Below are 9954 nucleotides of genomic sequence, written 5' to 3'. Positions count from 1 at the left end.
GTTAAAAGAAAAATAAAGCATGCCTACTGAACCTCCTAAATTTTCTTCCTAGATACGTTCCTGCGAGATAGCAAGTTCAGTTTCGTGACCGGTCTAATGCCCTAATGAGATTTTCTTTACTTGTCATTTTGTAATTACAGTGTATCTCACTTTTAAAGTTGCTTATAATCTGCGATAAAAGCTACGTTCTTAAAGGGAAACAACCATGTTGTGCCTATCACCGATTCCATCGTTCTGCGATCCACAGGTTAGAAGAGTTGCTTGTGCTATTTTCTCCTTGAAATATTGGCCGTGCAGAACATGGCGCCGACTAGCGGGCGTTCCGCCAACTACGTTCCCAAGTTTTGAGTAGTGTAACGCGGGTTGCAGATGCTACGGGAAGTTTTCGTGAGAATCTCTCGCGGTCTCGTGTTAGGCGCCGAGTATTAGATGTGTCACTGAAGGTAAGATTTTTTTTTTTATTTACTCTCATGTGACCTCCACTGTGGAGGATTGCGTGTGATATATTTTTAAAAGTTCTTTTTTAATGAATTTGTTAACGTGTTTACAAGCTAAACGCGTTTCAGCATTAGTGTGCGGTTTAAAGTTATCTTTGTTTGTTTTTTTTGTTCCTTAAACGCACGCACAAAAATATTGTTTATTTACGTGATATGTTAAAAATGAACATGACGAGATAGAAATGAAAACAAAGTTTGTAAAGGGCTGCTCGATGGTGCAGTGGTAGCGTCGTCGCCTTGTAATCAAGGGATCCCGGTTTCGATACCCGATGGAGGCACATAGTGATTTGGATCCCACTTTAAAATGTAGTTCCAGTTCCGATTAGCCTTACTGTGCATAAAGTTGGACTTAAAACAATCAATCAACAGAGATTGTGAAACAGCTCGGGTATTGTCTTGAGCTTTTGTTTTAAATTCATGTTATGCACAGAGAGCCTAATTGGGATTGTACCTACAGTTGGAAGTAGACTGCCAAGGGTTTATTCAGAATTTTCCATCTGTGTGGGTGTAATTATAAATTTAGAGCCTAATGGCTGTAAATTTGGCCTTTGTGAAAGATTTGTTGTTCAGGAAATTTTGGAGGTGTTAAAGAGAGTGGTGTTAGATGTGTGGATAAATCATTGCGAACCACTATGTGCCTTCATTGAGTATCGAACCCGAGATCACTTGATTACAATGCGACAACATTTCCACAACAGCAACAGGGAGCCACGACTTGGTAACTGCGAAACTGTCTTTGCTTACATGGGCAGTACGTGCGTTTATCATTTCTTAACGTTCACTAGATAGAATTCTACCCAAAAGAATAAGTCTCTGAAGAAATCAATATATTTTATAGGCTAAATTCTTGTTCAAAGACATTTGAAAGTCAGCTATTGTTAGAACTATTGTTATTTTGCGAGAAAACAATATTAACGGCATGGCGTGGAAGAATTTGTACACCTTGACTTCAAATCCTTTGGTATTATTAGTTATTGGTAAGCGTTACGAAACAGAATGACTTGTCCCATCCAGTGGCGAAGCGTAGAGTTGCACAAAAGTGCGATAATTTCCATTAGTTGCTTGAATCTGTAAAAAGAAAGGGTGGGGTATGTCATGGAGAGTGGTTTAATGTCTCTCCAGGCCGCTTCTTTACTTGCCAGTGGCGTGAAATTTTCAAAAGTGTTGTTACAGGCCATCAGTACGATATTATCCCTTCCCGCCCACCAGATGTCATCGATCTAGATTTTTGTTCCTCCAGAAAGAACTGCCAATCGTGAGATCGCGAAAATCCAACGAATAGTGGTCGAGCCTTGTTATAATTTCTTCATCACTTTTTTTCTAAATTTATTTTTCCTGATCCTCTTCAATTCATTCTTCATACATTCTCATCGTCACGATTAACGTAGAGCAGATGAGACGAAAATATCCAAATTATGTTTACTTTCACATACAGGTGTTAGTAATTCATTTATCTGGAAAGCCAAGACTGGAATTAACTACAACCATTCCTTTAGTTAGACAACAGATAACAATGGTGCTTTCCTCGGTGCGAGGAAGTCTTGCTCCTAAAAAAACTAAGTTGGCAACAGTAGAACGTACCAAACTGACATTCGCTGAAAGTGCGGAATTCTGTCGTCTGCTCACGGCACAAACGTCATCCTGACTCGAAAATTATGGGGTTCTTCTTCCCCTTTTCACCTCAATTGCAAAATAAATAAATAAATTTAGAAAAAAAGTGATGAAGATATGATAACAGGGCTCGACCACTATTCGTTGGATTTTCGCGATCTCACGATTGGCTATAATAAATGTAGTTGTTTGAGAGAATAGAATCCCAATTCTTAGGCTCGATTTAGCTCTTTTCTGCCAATCCAATGTGACAACACTGGCCCGACCCTAACCGGACATGGCCCACGCGAATAGCCCCATAACACTCTTTGTCCTAGACCCAAAAAAGTCTTCCCTTGCATTGCGTTCTCAACGCCCTCTTCTCTTGTTATGTCTTCAGGGTAAACGAAACGACCTACCTCTTCGCTTGTGTCGCGGCGGCGCCAGGGGTCGCGAGGAGGGTTTTTGCGCGCCCCTTAATTTTCTTCCGCACCCCGTTCAGCACCCCCTACGTTCAATTGAAAACACTAACATTAATATGTAATATTATGTCATGTTGTCATATTGAGCGCCGAATGATAGGTACTGAAGTAAGACCGTTTTTATTGTATGCAACAGGTAAGCACTGAAAGAGGTGCCGGTACTTTTCTGTACTTGCGGCAGCCTCTGTAAAGATCAGCGGCCGTTTTTTTCTTTCGTCAGCATTGTTGTTATTAATTTTTCTTCTTTTGTTTCTTCAAGTGGTCTGTTCGTGGTTTTTGATAATTGCCTATAGCTTAATATGAATTATGTTTCTTTTTTGGCATTGTTGATAAACGGTTTGTTTACCGCCTACTTGTTCGTCCTTATACTAGAGCAAAATTTTCAGCTGCTTTTAAGGTAAAAAAGCACCAGGTCGTGCTCGGGAAATTATTTAATGCTAGTTTGTATTTGTTCCACGTAACATGTCCAGTCAAGCTTTTTCAAAAACTGTTAGGAAGAGGCCCAATATTCGCGAAGAAATTTTACAATTCGTTGTTGGCGATAGTGGGGCAGAAGGGATTTTAAAGATGACACAGTTGCTGTACTCTTCGCGTTTTGTCCTGTGGCAGACGGAAGGTATAATGTACTATGTATTTTGTACCTCCATTGGTTACATTGAAAAGGTTAACAAATTGTGTTTTTAAGGGCAGGATGATTTTATTTTGTATAGTTCAATAAGACTACAACGACTACCATGCTCAAGGTCCCGGGTTCGATCCCCGGCCGGTTCAAATCCGGGAACTTTTCTAACGGTGGAAGCGGCCCCGGCGCCCACCCAGCGTCGAATAACATGGGTACCTGGGGGAAACCCTGGGGGGTAAAGGCGGTCAGGGGCGTGATGCTGATCACATCACCCCCACTCACGACCGGATCAAGAAAGTGTGGGGCGTTACCCCCACACCCCCTATACGCCTTCATGGCGTGGTGCTATGCACAGGGGAACACTTTACTTTTTTTTTTTTACGTGTATCTGAATGTTTACACTGTATGACCACTTTATTGGAATAGAAGACTTAATACATATCATCATGGACGTCCAGGGAGAGGGCAGGGGGGGGGGGGAGGGGCGCTGCATACCTGGAAAATGAATGTCAATCTAAAGTTATATATTTCACATATCTATTTTAATTTCAGTCAGTAATTTATGTTAATCAGTGGCGGCGATTAGGGATGCAGTTGCGAAAGTACATTCCATACACTTTCAAACGTATATCTTAGATTTTTCGTATTGTCCCCTGTTCGGGAGAAAAATAAATAGTTGCCATGACTTATGACTTAACCCACGTAGTAACTTGTGCTCAAGAAAACGTATTTATCCATGTTTCAACAATTTATTACAGAAAATTGTTGGGACTCCTAACTTTTGATTGTTGACATGCAGTATGTACAGTAACGACGAATAGCTGAGCTCTGTAGCGGAGTGGTTAACACAGCCCCTTCGACACCAGGAGTACTGGGTTCGAACTGCGGTCTGGGCATGGATGGTCTTTATAAGTGCCCCTTCATCGATTTCATCATTTGATTTTAGCCACCTTAGAAACTCGATTCTCGATCACGTTTTTGAACAAAAATAGGTATCGTTGCTTTGACACGAAATACACATTTACAATGTAACTATATAATCGGAAAGATAATTAAATGAGCTTTCAATATACGTATAACATATGAACATTCGTTAATTTCGAGGATGTACACACACACACACACAAATTCCTTACTTACCTGAAAATAACGACTAATTTGATCGCTTATGTAAGTAAATACCTTACATAAAATGGGTACTGACAGCCCGAAGACAGTTGGTTTTATTTGTTTTAAATACTAATATGATTTTCGTAAAGTGGACCACCTTGCAAACACGAGCTATCTCTGGCTCACCTACCATATATTGGATTGTTTATTTGCATTTATTCTTTTCTATCATCTTTATGTTAATGGCTGCCGTTTAGTTGTGTCTAGAATTTTCGAGATATTATTACTACTTTCTAATATAGCAATTGGCATATTCTCGGAGTATTCAGCGTCACACATCGCGAAGTCAGTGCTTCTCCGATGTTAACGTCGTTGCCTTGTAATCGATGGGTCCCGGGTTCGATACTCGGCGTAAGCACATAGTGGTTTGGATCTCACTTGAAACTGTAAGACCAGTTCCGATTAGCCTAACTGTGCATAAAGTTTACTTAAAACAGAACTCAAACCTTACGAAGCCAGAGATTTTTATTTTGAACCCTGGTCAAAGTATGGATGTACGGTTGTGTTCATCCATTTCATCAATCAGTGTCATCATCACGATTAACCCAAAATCAACCTGAAATTACCAAAGTTGTGTTTACTAATTTCAGAAAGCTTCACTGAGTCAAATGCAAATTGTACTCGTATGACATGGCAATTTCACACGAAAATTTTACTTTGAAACTCAAAAATGACCAAAATGTCACTTACCATGTTTGACCTTCATTTAACAATTTCTAGTTTCGATCTTTTTAATAACCAAATACCTATGTTTTCATACAACGAAAGTATCTGTAGTATAGTGCTTAGGCAAGTAATGATAGCTTGAGGAAAATGGAAAAGTAAGCAATCTCGATGACGTTTGAACAACACACTAACTCTTGAAGTGCGATTACGCCTTCGTAATAAGCAAGTAGTCCAAGATCAAAGCAAATTCTAGACGCAATGCGTGCAAACCGCAGGGAGAAAGCTCTCGTAATTTTTGCGTTTACGGAACATTTAACTCCAGCGCCACGGGTGATGCGAAATGGCGGGAGTTTTTGTCGCGAAAGATGCAAATGACGCAGCTCAGGAAGCGAAGCGAAGTTGCAACGAAGAGTACGATGTGTATTTTTTAACCATGGAAGACGGTGGTTCAAGCTTCTCTTGTACAAAAAAACTGCTCAAACGTTTTCCACCAATCCCTTCAGCAAATGTAGTGTTTGTGACGATCACTGGTCAATCATTTGCACGATTAGAATTCGTTCATAAATATTTCAAATTATAACGCGAAGGTGAAGATACAACTTCTATGGATCTAATTCTTAGTAAAATAACTGAGCAATATGCAATTTACTATTCCCTATATTTCCATTTTGTCACAAACATTATTACCACATAATGACTATAATGACTATTGATTTTCGTTGCTATAGCAACGTTAGAATTCCAAATATTACCTAATTTACACAGCGATTAGCGCAATAAATAACATAAAACATAATTAACATTGTACAAAGTAGTTATTATACATTTTTGAACTGTTAATAGAAAGTAACTTGTATAATATGAAATTAATAATTTCAATAAACATATAATTATATTGTGCGGATCCACAGGATTCTATAGCAGAAAGCACCAAAGGAATATCTGGAAATTTGGCGGGGTCAGGTGTAACTTAGCGGGGTCAAAGGGAGGTTGGCCCACTGTGCGAATTAAACTTATTTGCTTTCGGGGCGTGTTTGTGATTTTATTTCGGGAGCTAGTTTTTTTTTTGGGAGGGTATGACAATTTGTAATGTTACCGGCCAGTTATTGCCTGGCGGTTCCAATAGTAATACAAAATTGTTTTAACCTAGGCCATAAATTTTTTTGATAACATTTACACGTAATTTTGAAACAGTACATATATTTACATTCTAGGAGAGCCAAAACTCGTACACATAAACATTTGTCGAACTAGTAACACCAAAAACATGACCAAATTTATATTGTAACCTACCTATCTACAACCTAGTGAACTTGAATACATGTCAAATATCAGAACTATGCCATGAAAACTTTAGTGGAAAACAGTCTGCTGTTGGCTCGGTGAATTGTTCAGTTGCAAAATTGTTTTTTTTTTTTTTTTAAATTCACAAGGCTACATACTCTTCAACAAGGAAATCTTTTATAGGACCATTAATGAACAGAAATGTTAATAAATGTTATGTATATGTTTTCAGTTCCATTTTCTTTGAGGGGGTTAAAACATCCCTGGCAGGGTTAAAAAAATTATTGTCTTTTGTCAGGGATAAAATTCTTTGTGAGGGGAAAATCCCCAGCATCCCCCCCGTTAATGCACGCAACCTCTCTTACGCTTAAAAAAACGAGATTTTTTTAAAAAAAAATTTGCGATAGTAACGCACTGAGAGTACCTTCACACAAATGTCGTCTGCATCGCACACCTTGGTGTGTATAATATAGTAATTAATCACCAGTAGACGTACAAAATCAACAAAAATGTTCGGTACTAGAGCGAGGGCCCAGTAGACTGCACGAAGACCCCTTGAAGAGCTTGTTTGGTACTGCAGTCATTAACTAATCATTGTTCTAGCCATTTGCAATTTTTGTATATTTTTCAAATGCAGAGTTTGAAAGCTATGAAAGTGTGCGAGACTTAAAAAAATATTATATATTATTAATATATTTTTGAAAAAGTGTAAACTTCACTAAGCAATAATACTAATAATTATTAATTTCATCATTATTATTGTCATTATCATCTCCATTTAAAGGACAAAGCAGCAACTTTTTCCAAAAACCCTCAACAGGCTCAATCCATATGGTGTATGAATATTCGTTATCAATGTAGCACAGGTTTTCCCATCATTGTTGTAACGACTATAATATTGTTTAAATAATGAAAGTAAACAATTTAAAATCGGTATTGGTACAGAATAATCAACTCTAACAAATGCAATACAATGCAAGGTATCTGTATAGGTAATATCAGATGAATCCCTCTCATTAAATAAATCTGTAGGTTTATGTTTTCCAGGTTTTCTAACGCCCAGTACTTAATTTCATAGTTATACTTTTTTCATATGAAGTTACATTTTTTAACATAGAATATTACAATATATAATATTGTATGTGGTCACTTAATAGTAATACTGTGTGTTATATATCATGTCAAAAGGTATAGTTTCAGCTTTCAAGTTCATTCAAAATCTGAAAACTCATTTTTTTTATATACATTTTAGACATTAGAACTCCATTAAAGAAGTTGATACAGTGCTTTTTTGTGATTTCCAAATTTACATTATACAACTTCATGCGATTATTGTTAGTTTCTAGATTTTTTTTAAACGCATTAGAAGGTGCCATAGCACACCTACCCACTCTTCCCCAGTTGGCATGAATATGCTAAGTTATTTGCCTGTGAAGGTCATTTCAGTTAATTAGTGTTGTGCTATTTCTTATGAAAAATTCCTATTATGGTAAGTAATATGGAGGTTTTAAGGTCCGAAGCATATTTTTCATGTATTTTCAATGTGGTAGAGAGAGCTTCATGATGTTTTTATTTCTTTCTAATCTTTTCTACGCTGACCTCTGTCGAATTTCCATTCGTACACTTCCTGTTTTTTGCCTCAGTAGCTCTGCTCTTACGTTTTATGTCACTTTCAGTTTGAATTGCAATAAACTTCTTTATTGGCATTTACGCGTCATCTTGGTTTTTGGTAGCAGCGAAGCACTTTCAGGGTTCTGATCATGTATGTCTTGTAGGCGACATGTTATATGTGTAATTTTGTTAGACGGATATCGATGAAAAAACACTGTGAAAAGTATCACACATTAGTTTTCTTATTTTCAGTCGAAGAGTTTGTAGTAGTAGTAGTAGTAATCTGTTTGTAGAAAATGTAAACTATAAACTACAAAACCCCTTGAAATAACATCCGGAAAGTTGTCCCTTGAAATTTCTCGTTGTGCCTGCGTCAGCGGGGTCGATCCACAATGGAGGCATGTTGCACATTGGTTCTGACTTCGGACTCCACTTTAAACTGTAGGTCAAGTCCCAATTAGCCTATCTCAGCTCAAAGAGGAAGAAGATCAAACTTTTGTCTTCGTCAGCAGGAAATTCCTGAAGCATGCCATAGTTTCTACTTTCGTAGAAAGGCACAGAACATTCAACAATAATATAGTAGTAACACAAATGAACACAAAACGCTCAAACTCAACTATAGGAATTTTTATTTGGTTTGCTATTCACCTTACGAAGGCTGCAATACCATAGGAAACTGTGTGAGCTCTATGAGGGCCACAGCGGACAATAAGTATACTACCACCTGTTCGCAAGAATTCACGGATATCCGCGGAAGTGTGAAGGTGAAAAGTATAGATGAAGGCGATGAGTGATCTTAGATGGCACCAAACACGTAATAAGAGAAATATATTCTATTTGTAAGAAGAAACTAACTCAAGACGCATGTAACGAAGGTACTAATTTGCGGTAAATAGACTTCTAAAAGTACGTCATACACAGTGGCGTATACTGGGTAAGAACCTGGGCTATCGCACCATATCATAGTGTTTGAATGGACAAAAAATTGCTGGGGGGTGTTTTTTTTAAAACTCATTTGGGGTGGCGGGTTGAAGTGATGTGACTTTGTGATTAAAAATATATACCTCATAAATAAAACATGGAAATGTACACTGTCAGTAAGGAAAGGATTTCAAGAATTTAATTCTTATTTGCATAAATAAGAGGCTCATATTGTAAAATATTATGTAGGCCTACATACGAGAATAAAAATAAAATTTCAACCTACCTATTTTCACGATTTTAAGTTCGGGTACTCCTTGTTGGCGCAGTGGTAACGTCGTTGCCTTGAAGGGGTCCTGGGTTCGATACATGGTAGTTTAGATACCACTTCAACTGTAGGTCCGATCCCCATTACCTTTTCTGTCCATAAAGTGGACATACAAGAAAAATCCACAACGATTTGGAGTTTATCGTCATTCGTAAGCCGAATAGACAGCTTGTTAATTATGTCCCTCATTTCAGTTCACTACACATCACATATCATTCACAAAAATACAATCCACTCACTACTGTATTCACATGCTGCCTCTAAATAAATTCCACGCACCAAGACCACTCGACGTAATATAGACTAGAACTGGTCCTTGTCATTTCGGTAATTTTTAAATGCACTCATAAACCATTCCCGCTCAGCCAACAATATCTCTAGTATCTATATCACTGTATCTCTCGTTGTTTGAAGGTCAACGCCCTCTTTTTCAACTCCTCTGCAAGCGTTCAACGATGTTCTTGTCCCTGCCATATGACACACTTTCCCCTTGCCTGCGATAATTTGGCTTCAAAATTCCCCATTTCTGGGAAAATTATATGCTGGGAAAAATTGGTTTGCAACATTGACCCAAACTGTTGAGGAAGTTCAGAGGGTTTTTCCCCCGCCATATGTAACCCTGTTCTCTCTCCTGTAACAGTTTGGCCCCACAATTCCCCGATCTTGGGGAAAATTGGTTTGCAACATTGATCGGGGCTTTGTCAAGCTTGCCCGTCACCCCTGTGGAGTTGCCCGCCGGCGCTGGGCCAGCCGTCTCGCGAATTCAAAGCAATGTTTCCAACT

The 9954-nt window shown here is 38.2% G+C and overlaps 1 protein-coding gene across 1 annotated transcript in view; it reads left to right on the top strand.

The window, feature by feature from the left end:
* The first annotated feature begins 357 nt into the window (after nt 1-357).
* The window catches only part of LOC145998742 (neuronal acetylcholine receptor subunit alpha-10-like), a 424671-nt gene continuing 415074 nt past the window's right edge, over nt 358-9954 (top strand). The window contains exon 1 of the mRNA XM_083135289.1: nt 358-443. The gene's annotated coding sequence lies outside the window, so the exon portion shown is untranslated. The remainder of the gene's footprint in view (nt 444-9954) is intronic.

This window comes from Lepisma saccharinum, chromosome 14 (genome assembly GCF_977018435.1).
Source record: "Lepisma saccharinum chromosome 14, izLepSacc3.1, whole genome shotgun sequence".
NCBI lineage: Eukaryota > Metazoa > Arthropoda > Insecta > Zygentoma > Lepismatidae > Lepisma > Lepisma saccharinum.
This window is presented reverse-complemented; position numbering and strand designations above follow the sequence as displayed.